Raw genomic sequence first — 17,323 nt, 5'->3', positions numbered from 1 at the left:
ACAGACGAGGTACTGAGAAATTTGTTACTCCCGTATGGGTCACCCGATGCTAGGAGATGAATGTTACCCATATTTTTGTTTTATTTTCAGAAAAAATGTGCACAAATAAAATATGAAAACAAAATCTTATGAGTCTACGTGATGCGGATGGTACTTTGCACGTAATGTCCGGTGGTGGAATTCGGCCGCTGGAATCAACCCGAACAGCTCCTCTGAGTACTCCCCGTGGTAAATGCGGTAGAAGATGCAGAGAGAACCCACATCTCTACGCAATGCTAAAGAATCAAGTCGATCGGAGATGACTTGATCGTCGATGATTCGTCAAATGGAAGAAGCTGGTACTGCAGAGCACCCGGCCAGAGGTGAGAACAGTACTCTATGTGAGGCCAAATTTGCGCCTTATAAAGTTGCAGGTGGTGGCTTTTAGTGAAGTACTGTCTCGTCTTGCTGAGTACACCAAGCTTTTTAGAGGCCAGTTTGGCCTTCTCATTCAAGTGACCACGGAACTGAACGTCGCTCGATATATCGACGCCAAGTATGCCAATACAGGCTGTGGCAGTTAGAGGAGTGATCTCGAATCGAGGGGATACGACAAAGGGAGACTTTTTAGTGGTGAACGCACAAACTTGTGCCTTCTTGGGGTTGAAATGGACTAAATTTTGTCGGCCCCATTCCGAGACTTTGCAATGCATAGTCTCGATTTCAGACACAAGTTTGTTCCGGTTCTCGTCGACGCTATCCCGGGACATGTTGTTATGCTTTTTCAACTCTCAGGTTGGCAATAGCACGGAACACGAGAGGTAGTGGCTTCAAGTCCCGCATCGTTCATAAAATTTTGTTTTCAAATTTTATTTGTGTATTAATCCCAGAAGTGAGGGTTATCACTTAAAAAAATAACAAATTAGGTAGGAGGTAGAATTCAGCAGCTTCTCAAAAGCTCTTCGGAATACCTTGAAAAGCTGTAGATAATACAAAATGAAACGTCGCTACGCAACGCCAACTGATGGAGCAATTGTTCGAGGTTATGCTTGAGTTCAACAGATCAGATATGGAAGCAATTCCTACTCCATATCGTGTCAAAAGAAAGTAACTCAGGTACTATTTCGAAACGCGTGTCGTGTGTTCAACTTTGCAAACACGGATGATTTGCACAAATAAAATTACTAATGACATCACGCTTTTCTGTTCTTTGTGCAAGACACAAAACGTGACGAAGATATTATGTCAAGATGTAATTGAGATGATAAAATCATTATCTTGGTCGGACCACTGCAATCACAGATCGCTTGTCTCTTAAATATGTCTACTTCATACGCAGTTTACTATCGTTATAATTTTGAAATCATATTATAATTTTAACTAACTGTATTGCAGATACTAGGAATGTAAAATAAGTAAATTAAATTTAAAATCACTTTAATTTGTTAAACTGCTTTGGGTTTTGTTATTAAAACACAAGAACTATACCCATAAAAACAAGTATGTTTTGATATACAGTATCTCTTTCATTTACAAACTTTTATAATTTCCGTGTTTGTTAAATTGTTTGTTAAAATATGTAGGGTTTTAGGTTTAACCGCATTCACATAAGCCTCAGGCATTTAATCATACGTAATTAGTTCCGATGGATAACTAATTTTTATAATAGGCGTGAACTGTAATATGAAAATTTGCGTAGGTACTAATTTAACTATAATAAACCACACAATTATTACTTATTGCTAAAAGGTAAATATGCTTTCTTTTAGCCATTAATAATAATAGTGCAAGGCATCGATATGAGGGTAACAACACTATAAAGATGTCATAGGTCATTTAATTACGCGGCAGATGACGTAAGTATTACGTAAAAGATTATTCGCCTGCTGGCCGTTCACACGAACAAAAAATATTCTAATAATAAACCTTACTCCGTTGTTTCAAGATCTATTCTAAGAACAAGAAAGTTTGGGCCGCAATTAACTTCGTATCAAATGATATGATCGTGGGAATTTGGACTTTATATAATTGTATTAAAGTTATAAGTGGACTTCTTATGTAGTGTTTTAATTAGTATTCTAGAATTACGTTATACCATCTAACGCCTAAATGTTTAATTCTAATTAATTGCTTTATCATAAAATGGTATTTGCATAATTTTAAACTTTTTAGGGGATAAGGTGGAGAAACGTTTCGGTGAATTTAGCTCAGGCGGTAGCTCCAGGGTTACCGCGGTCCTGCTAACGAACGGGGTACTAGCAACCAAATAGTGGCGGTATAACCACACAACTGATAGTTCGAATAATCAAAAGAGGCTTCAGCAGCTTCGGGGTTTAAGTAACCACAGAACAGTCTATTTTTTTTAATGGAAAAGCGAGCGTACGGATCAGTTGGTGTTAAGTGATTTCCGCCGCCCATGTGGGCGGTGGAAATACTCAACAGTAGTGTTGCCACCAACACCAGAGGAATCACAGGAGCGTTGCCGGCATTTAAGGAAGATGTACGCGCTTTTTTTGAAGGTACCCATGTCGTATCGTCCCGGAAATACCGCACAAGGAAGCTCATTTCACAGCTTTGTAGTACGTGGAAGAAAGCTCATTGAAAACCGCGCTGTGGAGGACCGCCACAGGCTATATTCTAAGTACATTGTACTGCTCAAGTCACATTCAGGAAGAAAACTTCATGACAACCATGACCACTCAAAATAAATCGAAAGGCGTAGGCCATAGGCGGTTGCCTTAAAAAAAGTAAAATATCCTCTTGTTCTCTCCTTGGGTTAGACGTAGTATTCTATGGGGATAGTCACAAAAAGCAATTAAGTTTTGCTTAAAAAAAAATTTTGTTGACTAAAACTGTTATAATTGATCTGTGCCACAAGCAAAAGCATTCATGATATCTTAATTGGTTACCAATCTAAGACGCATCCCATCTTACCCCCTATCCCTACCTATTAGCGAGCTTATTACCTAGTCGCGATACCAAGCGTCCTAATGGAATGACCCTAGTAGATTGGGCATGAAGAAGGGCGGTAGTGTGGGACACTAATTGGCCCGTGGTTCCAGAAAAGAATAGAAATATATTCATTGCAACAACGCTTGGTAAACGTCATAAAGCTACCTTTATTTATTTATGGTGTATGTGGATGATGCAGCTGCTGTACTCAATAACTTTTGTATTAATTTACATTTACTTTTTTGACTTACTCGTGTAAGACATTGACTATTTGACGTTTGAGTATGTTTGTTGCATCATTTTACATATTATATTGTAATTGAAATGATTTGTAAATCGATGGAAATATAAATCTTGATGTAAAAGAGTGGCAATGAGTTTCTTGCTACTTCTTCTCATTAGCTCAACCCTTTACGAAGTAGCGGTAGATTGAATAAGAAAAATATTTTTTTTTAACATTCATAAGTGTCATTGTCAGTGTCACCTACATGAATAAAGTGATTTTGATTTGAAATAATCTACTGTACTATAGTGAGCCTTCTTAAAGAAGTTTAAATACATTTCTTGAATTTGTGCTCAGTCTGTGTTAACGATAATTCTGGTATTTTAGAGGTGTGGAGAATGTACAGTATACTACCTACTCACCTTAATAGGGCTATTGAAAACCCAACAGCTAGCAGCTATTTCAGAAAACGGATCAGCCTAGCTATCCAACACGGAAATGCTGCACAATTTCACAATTCTTGGTACATTTTTTTTAAATAAGGGACGCGACGAGCAGGACTTTCAGCTGATAGTATTTGATACGCCCTGCCCATTAAAAAGCAGTGAAGCTCAGGATTCTTGACAAACCCAAAAAATTTGAGTGGTATTACTCTTGCGCTCATCACCTTGAGACATAAGATGGTCAGTCTCATTTGCCCAGTAATTTTACTTGCTACAGCGCCCTTCACACCGAAACACATTGCTTACACATTACTGCTTCACGGCAGAAATAGGCGCCCTTGTGGTACCCATAATCTAGCCGGCATCCGGTGCAAAGGAGCCTCCCACTGGTAAATTTTTAATAAAAAATCGTAGTGATAGTTTTTAATACAGCTGAATGGCTTTAAGTGTTTTATTGCGATTAAATATATAATATCCCTACACGTTGAAATCTTTTAAAACTATTTTACTTGGTAAATGTTAAAGATCATACAAATACTCCGGTGTCTCTCTGTGCTTATGTATACAATTATTGCACAATATTCGATCAGTAATTGCAAGCTAATAGAAGCTCGTAACCTAGTTAAAATACATATGAATAATACGTTATCGCAGTCATAAAATCAAAATAATAGCTCTGCTATTTATTCATGATATCGAGCCAATACAGATGATGATAGTCCCTGAGACTGTATAATGGAACTTTTTTTATTTCCATAAGAATAATTTCTTATAACTTACGAGTCATGTATTGGTAAGAAAATATTTACTTCCATTTATGCGCTGTTTCAATACCATTTATAAACTTAACCGTTTTCGGGATTTTAAGCGCCGATTTCACGAATGAATAGAAAAACTGGGTTTAATAAAACTCATTTTTTGAGTGTTTTTTCCCTTACTTCTGTGATTAAATATAAAAATTTGGAATTAAATTTTTATATTTAATCACGTTAAATATAAAACTAAGTTAATTGGACGATTGGCTCGGTTGTAAATCGCAGGGACGTATCCCGAGACGCACGGGTTCGTTTATTGAATCGTATTTATATTATGGTGCAATTTAAATTTGTAAACTCAATTTATTTTAACTAATTCAAAGACCAGTAATTGATCTTGATTAAAGACATACCAATTCCATCAATGCCTTTTTAACACGTTCACGAAAACAGTGTTTACATAATAATTTCATAAATATTAAATGTATCAAATTAATGTGATAACAATAACGTCAATGACAACGCTCGGACGATTTCAAATATTATTTTAAACGTTTAAATCTTGGCGTTTATTTATATAGCTTTAATTGCGTTCAGTTTGTGTTGGTGATATGCAAATTGAACCCTTAAACCTCGCTGACACGTGTAATCTGAGTTTAAAGTAGACCAACCGCGATCTACTTCAATGGTGAAACCAGCCTTAAAATTACGAGTACTCGTAAGTTTATATATGATTAGGTTATTAGTAGGTTATGTATAAAATTAATGAGCGCATCTCGCCGATAAACGAAATGTTTGGCGAGTAAATAAATGTAATTAGATATATGTAAATAAATAAATAAATAAATAAATAAAAAATAATAAAGTATTTTTCTGAAGTAGTAATCTGAATAAACTTTCATAGGAAGTTCAAATTGAATGACTGGATACAGATACAGAAATGAGTATCGTTAAAATGCCGCAGCCATGGGATGGATTGCTTTCAAGACATCTATTTAGACATGGTCACCAGACAAACTTTGAAAACTACGAACATTGTAGTAAAAATTACCTACATAGAGCAGTCTTCATAGCTAGCAGCTAGCTTTAGCTAAAGTACACAAAATATTCCACCCTTCCAGAAGTTTCTCGACCCCTTACTACATTCACTATCTTATGAAGACTTCAAGTACGAAATCTGGTGCAAGGTTTACTTTAGGACAATAAACTTATGTTTGCAGAATTGCAGAAGCCCAAGTGTTGCAGAAAGTCCGAATAAGTAATACCTATCTAGATTGCTCCCATTCACTTGCCCTTTGACTTAACGTATTGCTAAGTGGAGCACTAGTTTAAGATACAAGAAATTGCGATTTTCTTTTATTTAAATATACCTTCATTCACTTCTGTAAAATTAATTAAAAAGATTTTGATCAGAAATTCCAATTAAATTCGTCTAGTTGGACTTAACACGAATATTGAAGACGGAGTTTCAAAACTATCTCAAAGTAATTTCATCTGGACACTTGACTATACATGGTAACTGGACACAAATACATTATTTTCAACTATAGAAGTTTGTATGTCAAGACAAACATTGTCTGATAAGATTGAAATAATGCACACAAGTGGGAGGCTCCTTTGCACAGGATGCCGGCTAGATTATGGGTACTACAACGGCGCCTATTTCTACCGTGAAGCAGTAATGTGTAAGGCGTAAGCATTATTGTGTTTCAGTCTGAAGGGCGCCGTAGCTAGTGAAATTACTGGGTAAATGAGACTTAACATGTTTTGTCACAAGGTGACGAGCGCAATTGTAGTGGGGCTCAGAATTTTTGGGTATTTAAAAAACCTGAACGGCACTGCAATGTAATGGCCAGGGCGTATCAGTTACCATCAGTAGAACGTCATGCTCGTCTCGTCCCTTATTTTCATAAAAAAAGATAAAAACAAAGTCGAATTAAAAAACTATCCAGATTATAGTATGCTTTTGTGGACTGTATTTATTTCACTACAAAAATTATTTTGATATCTCTTATTTAGATCCTTCTGGATCTACCATTAATGATTAATTTTAAATGTTAGAACTATATACTTAGTTGTGTAAGAAATAATTACGCCATTATGGTCTCATGGCCGTATATATGTACTAAAATTATTAATGTAGTACACACTGACAAGAAATAGTTTATTTTGTGAGGGAAAGACTAGAAAGACGTTAATTTGTTGGAAAGTGATAAGTACGCTCTTGAACATTTCAAAGCTGGAAGATCCGCTGCAAGCCAGTTGCTCTAAAAATTAACCTGTATAAAAATTGTTAATGAATAAATATCTATAATATGTCATTAAATACGTACAAATATTTTAAAAAAGAGTGATTTTTTTATTTGGCTGTTATATTAAATCGCTAACGCTTTTGTCTTACGCTATGCCTATCGTGTGTCATGATAATAATCGCGTTATCCTTTGTACAGTGCCCTGATGCGACACCAGTTACGAACTCAGTAGCAATGACAAAAACATTTTTACAAAATTAATCTATACATGTAAATAAAATGAAAGTCGTTTCAGAAATTCTGAACCAATGCTATGCTGACCTTTAAGGACGGTGTTAGTGTTTTTTTTTGGAGGTACCCATGTCGTATCGTATTCCGGAAACACCAAACCAGGAAGCTCATTCCACAGCTTTGTTGGACGTGAAAGAAAGCTCCTTCAAAATTGTACTGTGGGGGAACGCCACACATCCAGATAGTGGAGATGATTTACGAATTTGTGGCGAAATACGATTGAGAATATAGTAAGTTAAACAGTAACTTGTGTGACATTATTATCCTCGCCCGATTGGATGGGGACGGTCAGCCATCTTAGTGACGTCAGGAATACACTTAAATAATCACCAATCAAAAGCTGTTTAAAGTATTAATTATAAACTGATGGCTGCTTGCTGACGATACACATACGTTAAATAATAAAAGGAGACAAAAATAAACAAAACCTAAACTAAAAAGTTAAGTAATTAGTTTAATTGTGTAATTTAAAAAAAATCATTAAGGTTCACTTTGCCTCTTTTAATCCCCAATCTTATTCACCAACAGTGGTACATATCAGATCTTTGGTCACATGTCAAATTTATAAAGTTATTTTGCACTTTTTATATCGGAAATCGGAATCGGGTTCGATACGATATGTGTTCCTTCAAAGTATGGACACACGCATAAAAGGCAATCAAATGCTCATGTGATTGTCTTTGTTCTCTTATGTTGCAATAGAATATGGACGGTAATGATCACTTACTATCAAGTACGCTAGTTTGTCCATGGTACATGGTATGTAGGTATACAGGTGTAATTGTAAGTATGACTAGCCAATTTTTATATTAAAAAAACATTATTATTATAACATAGGATGTTGGGTTAATAATCAGGTGCGACAATGCACTCTAATATCCGACTGCTGAACCTCACCCTAACCAGGTCTGTCTCATTCCCCGTGTAAGTATCGAAATCGTATCATGTATGTACGTGCGGCTGCCTCTACAGAGTAAGCCAGTAGGGACTCACGAACGAGCAGCTACGTACGTGCGAGCTTTGTTGTATATTTGAAAATTTGAAATTTTAAAAAGTGATAAATATAAAAAAAGCAAAGCATATTAAAGGTTTCGCGATTCAAATTTTAATTTTTTAAGCTTCCTAAAGGCGCTGGAACAATCTAATTTACAGTGATATGTGTTATATATATATTACTTATTTTATTTTATGGTTATGTGTATTATTATAATGAAATTACCATTCATGATAGCTACATATTTATTTCCTATATATTAAGAAGGTTTGACTATGTCGTGGTTATTCAACGCATAGATTACTTTCTGCAATTAATGTAGGTTTGACAACGAAATAATATAGATTTAAAATCACAATTACATACCTATTTATATTATAGAAAAAACTGAGCTATTTTTATAAGACAGCCTCATACTAGGTAGGTACAGTTTTAGTTAAAGAAGTCAACCACAATGTCGTCAGAAGAGGTAAGAGTGACGCGATAGAAAGAGAGGCAACTTGTAGGTGAATAAAAATGTAGGTAAGTAGCGTTGTGAAATCTGAATTACACACAGTATGAACGCAAGTTTCTTTAAATGGTTTTGCGGAGTGAGCCTTCTGTACTTGTACTATTATATATTCTTTATTATAACCATCCATATCTACCTGGCTTCCCATATAATTTCTTGGCCTTTATAAGCCGTGAGCTCATCTCAGACTCAATTCTCTGCTTTACTCTAAATCCTACTTTCATTCCATTATTTTATCCTGTTTTGTTGTGTTATCCTAATATTAAATAAAACGTGAGATATAAATCCACGAAACAACACGAATTCCAAATCCTATACCTAGATAGATCCTAGACCTGTTCTTTCTTTATTATCAAATAAGTGCTAAGGAAGTTTTCACTTGAAAAAGTTCACAAATATCTTTCTACGGCGTTGGACATCGACTGAAAGTTTTATCGATAGCTTCATCCTTCACTATTGAAGTATGATGCAACAAACTTTCTCAGCGAGAGTCGATACTTTTGTGATAATTTAAAAACTGTTTGTTTATTCATCGGATTCCGCGCGTTTTATTTAAAGTTTCTATATTTACGAGACGAGAGGATTCAAATACTTTTATATCAGGTTTGTTTCCAAGTTTGAAAATATATATATCGTTGTTATAATTTTTAGTCAAGTGTCAAAATACTGTTGTAAATGTGAAATATGCTTACATACCGTATGTATCATACCTAACTACTTACTTTTAAACCGATATCCCGAATAAAGGAGTTCTATTTTCAGTGTTTTTTTTATAGTTCAAAATATACAAACAAACTAATAGGCATAAAAGGCATTTATTTTCTCAAAATTGATTCCTTTAGAATTCTTTTTGATGTCATTTCTAATATACTAGATACTTCGACCGCTTCGGTAACAAATGGCGCTCTGAGAGAGGGGAAGCGGCGCAAGAAACACTCGCAGCATTCTTTTTTGCGCTTTTTTCAATAAAAATATACAATATTGTACAGTCATTTCTATCACTATCAAATAATCATAATCTAGTCCCAGGCTGTCCGATCACTTAGATATTCAGCTGTGGAGTAATAGGATTTACGACAGAGCCATTTTTTTTATAAAACATTTAAATTTATTTATAGATAATGCCTGAACAGTGGCTGGGACTTTATTATAAAAGTGTATACATTTACCCTTAAAGCTATTCTGTATCTTATGAAGCCTACTAGAATTAGATATAAGCAATCCCTTATTTCGTTATAATAATGCAAATCACTATTAAAAGCAAAAAGGTGACGATTTCTGTGAAGGTATATTAAATTTTCATAAATATACTGACAATGAACAGTCATAATATTTATTTATTTAAATTTTTCTTTGAGAGACTGTCTATAACCAAGCTGATATATAGCACGAATAGTTCTCTTTTGCAGAGCAAACACTATATCAAAGTCAGCAGCCGTGAATAAACCGGTTTTCATGAAATTTAGTACAGAGATAGACAAGAGCTTGGGAAAGGACATAGGCTAACTTTTATATATAGCATGAACAGCTCTCTTTTGCTAAACTATCTAAGCCATCCTCATGAAACTTTAGTGTTTATGTAAGGAATAGCGAGTTCACTTATTCTAAACTTAAAGTATTTTAGCATTAAATAGTTATTATTTTAAAAATATCCATTTAAAGTCGAAAAAGAATTATATGTAATAAAATGACTGAATTAAATAGCAAAGGAGACAAAGTAAAACAAAAACAATAGAAATATTAAAAATTAAAAGAGACACAGAGACACCCAGACAATGCTCAATAGTAGTAGGAATTTCCTAGAGTATGTGGCCATGATCAGCGGCACTCATTCCCGAGAGAAGTTTGATTCCATATTCGCATAAGCTTCAAAAAATGTCGTATGTAGAGTTCTCGCGTTACATTTCGCGAGCACAATGAAATATTTTAACATCAAGTTATAATTAAAGAAAAAACCATAGCGTTGCTGTAGCTGTCAGGTAAGCATCAATACTGTGTAAATGTGAAATATGCCGAACTCAGCACGACCTACTTACTAAAAGTAAAATATTCAATTCGTGTTTGAAGATAGATTATTTTACGCATAAGTATTTAGTAGTTTAGTACTTGTATTGGCTACGTAAGACCTAAACGTAAGAACTTAAAGGCATTCCAGCCACCAAGGAAAGTATTTTAACGACGTATTACTTACAATAGTAGTCTGTGGTTTTGTACGTAACATCTGTAAAATTTAAATGCAGACGTGTTTCGAATAAAGGATCGCTTTCGTTCGAAAATGGGACGTTATGCAATAAAGAGACGAAAGTTTAACAAAATTACGGTCTTAGTTAACATAAATAACTCCTTATTTTATTGGGGTTAGACCCACGCATTATTTTTTTTCCAAAAGTATTACTTATAAAGCGCATAATATGGTTTCGGTACGGAATGATGGCTAGTATTTCCACAATAAGTCTCCGATTGTCGATTACTCTCACCAGTCAAGCTCATTCCAAAAGCTTTGGACCTTTCTGACATTTCATGATTACATGAGAGATCGTATCAGTACCAGTGGGAGGCTCCTTTGCACAGGATGCCGGCTAGATCATGGGTACCACAACGGCGCCTTTTATTCCGTGAAGCAGGAATATGTAAGCATTACTGTGTTTCGGCCTGAAGGGCACCGTAGCTAGTGAAATTACTGGGCAAATAAGACTTAACATCTTATGTCTCAAGGTGACGGGCAAAATTGTATTGCCGCTCAGAACTTTTGTATTTTTCAAGAGTCCTGAGCGGTGCTGCGTTGTAATGGGAGGGCGTATCAATTACTATCAACTGAACGTTCTGCTCGTCCCGTCCCTTATTTAAAAAAAAGGCTAGAAGAGAACGGGCGCTAGAAACAATCAGTACCTTAATTAAATTTATTACAAGAATAGCATAGGCTACTTGTGGCGAATGTTTGATTTTGAAAAATTGTGGAATAATGTGTAAATGTAAAATAAAATTTCACAGCAGAACTGTCAAACTGGGTACTAAAAAAATATCTCATAGAATTATTCATACAGAAATAAATGAAATTATAAACATAAAAAGAATATAAGTTAAGAACTGTCAAACCGTACGTCAATATATTCTCTCATAGAAAATATGATCATACAAAATAAATATTTGAAATAAAAATAACTATGGGTCCCAAATCGCAATAAAAAATATACTATCTCTCAAGTTGGACTAAACTGCACTCCATGAAGTAATCCCCATTAAAATCCGTTCATTAGTTTAGGAGTTCACTGGAAACAAACACCAGGACTCTGGATTTATACTTAGTCTGGCCGTAAATACTGCTACACTTAAAAACAAACAAAATATTACATTTGAATTTGGAATCTGTAACTTTTATATGATTGTTCATTGAGTTTTCTAATTTTGGCGCCAATACATTGTACAATATTTTGCGATATTAAAATGGAGCGATATTATAAAGGGGACCGTAATTGCTGTGATTGCATTACACAAAGTACGTACGGAGCCAAATGCAATTTTGAAAACTCTCCATTCGCTTGGTATTAGTAAAATGTTTATGTACCGGGCTATTACTAGGTACAATGAGACCTCCTCTGTTTGTGACAGAAAAAGATCTGGCCGTCCAAGTAGTGTTGAGAAGACATTCGAAGAAATTCTATCCGAAAGCAAAAGATTTTATCTCGAGAGATGAAGATAGCACCTAGAACCATGTTGCGTATTTTAAAAGATGACTTAAGATAAGCCTATAAGAGACGTACTGGTCATTTCTTTCCACTTCGAATAAATTTTTATATTTGAAATTGTTTTATATTTATGTATTAAACTAACACATTGTAAAAGTAATACATGTTATTTGCAATATACACTAAGATTTCAATATTAAGACTGCGTAATCTCAAAATAGAATAAAATGCGGAAATTCTATAATAGCTGGGCAACAACAATGCTATCAAGATGTGCTACGGACTATATTATTACGACCATTACAACATAATCATCAGTTGTACTCATGACATACATAAAATATGACGTCGAGAATATGGGTGTAAAATACTAGCTGACCCGACAGACGTTCTGTTCATAAAAAAAGTGTGGGCGTGTAATTTACGCGCGATTGAAGTAAAACTTAATAATAATTAACTTTAGGAATAATTAACAAATATATTAATATATTATATTGAATTAAGCATTGTTACTAAAGAAGCACTCACGTATTACTGAGCAGCTTTGTTAGATTTTTTGCTATTTTTTTTCTCGGAAACGGTAACGATATAACTACATCTTTAGAGCAAAGTTGGCATTTTCTATACCTAAAATAAAGTAATTCCTTTATAATAAATAATATTATTTTATCAAATGAGATTTTATATATATTTTACAAAGAATGATATAATGTTATATTTTGATAGTATTATTCATCAGACAATAAACACTTAAACTTTATACAGGTGAGGTCATTATCTGGTTCTTGATTTCCTCTTTTATGCTTATTTATTGATGAAAGAGTAAAATGTTCCTGAGATTCCGCCATTTTATTTGACTGATTATTATTTTCGTTATATATTCTATTTATAATTCATTAATTCCATTCGCACAATTTAAAATATTCACTCATTAAATAAAAGAATTGATAATAAGAACTTGAAGGTTATATACATATTAATATGACGTTGTTATTGAATATTTTACGAATATGGCTGCATGGGCTCGAACTCTTTGCCTATCCTAATAATAGACGAAGAAATCAAAAACAAATTAACGAATGTTGCAAATGTCAGAAAAAATCTGATCTCTTATATGTTATTTATTACAAAAATAGTAATAAATAAGCAAAATATATACTTGGAGATCTTAAAAAAATATAACTGAGCATATTGAAATGTTTTTTGTAAAACCATAAAATTATAACGGCTTAAAAATTGTTTCATTTGACTTTTTTCTGAGCGTTACTTCCGTCAGAAAAAAATTCTATGTTACCCCCAAGTCGCGCCTAAAAAAGTTTTACTTCAAAAACTTGTGGATGGAATTTCTTAAAATCCGTTCTTAGCTGACCTCTACTCGGCGAAAGGAATATTCCTGCCCAATTTCAAGTCTCAACGCCTTCTGGTTTCAGAGATAATATCGTGATGAGTCAATACATAGGTGGAAATATCTTATATACAGTCACGGACGAGTAAAAAAAGAAGGACTCCGTGTCACCTTACATAACAGTGAAGCACAAAAACAAGCCGGTAAACGTGTAAATACATAGCACGCACGCACACACTTACACTAATACAAGCCGATCGGCCGCCATTATCAGATTTGCAATCGTCTGTGACAGATCAGTTTGCGTCGCAATAAAATATTTTAAAAATGCCGTCGTGCGTTGTGAAAAAGTGTAATATATGATTATTTAAGGGAGAAAAAATTGTGTAACTGGTATCCCCCGTAACCGCACACACACTAGCATAAAGGTGCTTCACATGTTAATATCACGGCGCGGAGTCCTTCTTTTTTTACTCGTCCATGTCATAGTCATAAGATAAAGAAGACATATAGATAGATATGTAAATTATGTCAAGTGTACGGCAACGCTTGTCATTATATTTCAGTTATAGAAAAGTAGCCAAAGAGGATGTAAGTACTACGTAATAAGAGGCGGGAATGCCTAAGTAAAAATTTAAATTTAATTTTGTATGTAACGTGCAGTCATTTGATATAAGTTTGAAATAGTAGTAATTACACGATGACGATTGGCGACGAAGTATAATCCGGTTTTGAAAGCGAACAGTTGCTTAAAGCGTAGTGGGTTTTGGTTATCTCCGTTTTTTACAAGATTATAGCCATCAGCTGTCAATTTATCAATAAATGAGTGAATCGCGTTTTTCTCAGAGAGTTTCGCTAGGCTGACAGTAGCAGAGGTTGCTATTACTAGAAGTAATATAAGGCACTAGAAATTATATAAACAGTGCGATTTGAATTAAAATGTGGCTTAAGGAATATTTAGTCAAATTTGAACTTTCATATATGACATCATTCTTCAATAACAAGGCAGCACATTATATAATTGGATTGTTTAAACAAGCTCGCGCTACGAATATTTGCATATTTAGGGGTGAATATAGATCAAGTCAGAAACTTTAGAATGTAGGTAGAGATTATAATAAAAACTTTAAATACACTACACAATACATAGACACAATAAAAAACCAAAAACGGAATCTTTAAAACCTTTAATCACATCTAATGGTAACAAATCGCCACTTCCTCTCACGGGGCTCGGCGAACAGTAGGGAGGTAAGGGGGGATGAGGCAGGGAGGTCATTTTCAAAACTACTTTAAAAAAGATATCATTTTAATTTGCCCGACTTGTAAATACCTTATAATGTTACAACTAAAAAAAACTTTGAACAACAAATAATATTATGTAAAACCAATACCTTTTTTATTTATATTTAATTTAATAAGGTTAATAATATTCATCCACTGTTATTTTGTCCTACGCTAAGAAGAACTATTCATATACTGTCTTAAAAGAATGAATTGATTTAGCAAGACACAAATATGAAACTGACGTGACGGAGGCGGAGTAACGCAGGGTTATGAACCCAGAAGGGTGATGTTTGCTTATGAATATGCAACATACTAAGCAGGTATTGAACCAGCGGGCAGTTGCAAGACGCTCCTTCCGTTTGTACCTGGTATTTACTTATTACTGTCAAGCTTTTCCAGTTACTGCCGATAAATAATTAAATTGGTAGGAATTACAATTATACGCCAAAAGAGGAAGCAGTCAATACTAAAGACGTAAACATTCCATCATACTAAAAAACCTCGTAATAAAATGATCTCATATCCATCGATTGGACGGCGTTCTGTTACGAAATATTATGTGAATAATAATTCAATCCAGACCGGTCCCATTATGTAATAAGGCACGAGACATTTTGAACTTTCATTTCATCGACTTAAAATTGAAAATCATAAAAGATGTCCGAAATGTACAGGTTTGTTTGGCCGCGCGCTGTTGAGAGTGAGAGTGGTGCCGTCATTGGTGCTTTCGCTCGGGTGGCTTTACATTGCCTCATGCTTATGTTTGCCTGGTACTTCAACACATTTTAAGATTTCCTTTTTCACCAAAACGGGCATACTCTTACGTTTTTATTTTATTACAAATACTTGGATGTTCAGATTGCTTTATTAAAATAAAATAAAATTAAGGTGTCAGTTAACTTAAATTAAAAAAAATAAGTTAACTGTTAATATACATCACCTATTGCGGTTAATTAGATGCAAGCCGTTGACGGGCGTATGGACGTACAATAGAATGACTTCCCGTAATGGTTACGCCTCACCGTGTGTCTGTCAACAGTCAATACTAAGTTGTTAAAAAGACTGGGCGTATTATTTTTAATAGAAAAATATCTAACATTACTGCTATGCACGCGTAACATCAAATCTTCACCAAGATGAAATATAATTTTACATCTGAATATTGATAATGATATTAATTTATAGCAGTATTAAAGGACTACAAAGTAACGATAAATTATTGTGTCGCATTCCCATTTTTTTTTATTTTTTTATGAAAATAAGGGACGAGACGAGCTTGACGTTCAGCTGATGGTAATTGATACGCCCTGTCCATAACAATGCAGTGCCGCTCAGGATTCTTGAAAAGCCCAAAAATTCTGAGCGGCACTACAATTGCGCTCGTCACTTTGAGATATAAGATGTTAAGTCTCGTTTGCATAGACATTTCACTAGCTACGGCGCCCTTTAGACCGAAACACATGTGTAAACATTAGGCACGGCAGAAATAGGCACCGTTGTGGTACCCATAATCTAGCCGGCATCCTGTGAAAAGGAGCCTCCCACTGGTAATATTTAATACAAATAAACATTTTTTGTGTATTACTCTACTTTATTAACAACTAGCTGATATGACAGACGCTGTTCTATCAATAGAAAATAATGATGTAAGCTTAGTAAGTATTGCATAATATAATATTATGTAGATGAACATTGTTTTGTTATTCGGTGGATTTCTCGTGACAGGCATCGTCATGCTCGCTTAAATGCCTCTGCTTGTGGTGGCGACATGGGGCGGGTCGTTCCCTTCCCTAAAATATGGTCGAGGGAGGCGTTGGCTGGTCTATGCGTCATGCTCCTGAACGGGTGCTACTCGTGGTGGCTGGATTACCTTGTTACCATGAGGTCGGCTTGATGTGTTTTTTTATTATTATTATTTCCTTTAAAGTTAAAATATATTTTATTTTATGAAATGCTCACATAATGCCTCTATTTATTTACGGTATGTGTGGATTGATGCATCTACTATACTCAATAACTCTTGTGTTTATAAGTATTAATTTACTTTTTTTTCTTTTTTTGACTTACTCGTGTAAGCCTTTCAGTTTTTGACATTTGAGTATTTTGTTGCGTCACTTTGCATAATTAAATTGTAATTAAATGATTTGTTAAACAAATAAAATGTAAATCTTGACTACAGAGTGGCAATGAGTTTCTTGCTACTTCTTCTCATTAGCTCAACCCTTTAATAAGTAACGGTAAATTCAATAAGAAATTTTTATTTTTTATTTTTTGGTATTCATAAGTCTCATTTCCGTGACCTACATGAATAAAGTGTTTTTGAATTTGAATTTGAATCAGAATAATATTAATATTGTAAGGATGTTCTAAGGATCAAATTAATATTCTAAGGATGTAAGTATATAGTCATCGGAAATGTGTAATCAAAGTTAATGAGTTAAAAATACAACAAAAACGTATTTCTGAATGATTTTATAATATGTAGTAATAAAATGACAAGGATTAATATCATATTTGTGTAATCACCTTTATAATTGCCAATGTTGTTAAAGTATTAAAAGGTATATAGTAATACCCTTAAGAAATAGACATATTATACACTCAC

At 34.2% G+C, this 17,323-nt stretch overlaps 1 protein-coding gene across 2 annotated transcripts in view; it reads right to left on the bottom strand.

Annotated features, from left to right (window-relative positions):
* Positions 1 to 17,323, bottom strand: part of LOC126972769 (fibroblast growth factor receptor 4) — a 121,252-nt gene that overhangs the window by 22,888 nt on the left and 81,041 nt on the right. The window contains exon 1 of one of the 2 annotated variants that reach the window (XM_050819806.1): positions 15,659 to 15,734. The exons of the other annotated variant lie outside the window; for it this stretch is intronic. The gene's annotated coding sequence lies outside the window, so the exon portion shown is untranslated. Of the gene's footprint in view, positions 1 to 15,658; positions 15,735 to 17,323 lie in introns of those variants that run through there. 2 annotated transcript variants of the gene reach the window in all.

The sequence above is a fragment of the Leptidea sinapis genome, chromosome 27 (assembly GCF_905404315.1).
Source record: "Leptidea sinapis chromosome 27, ilLepSina1.1, whole genome shotgun sequence".
Lineage (NCBI taxonomy): Eukaryota > Metazoa > Arthropoda > Insecta > Lepidoptera > Pieridae > Leptidea > Leptidea sinapis.
This window is presented reverse-complemented; position numbering and strand designations above follow the sequence as displayed.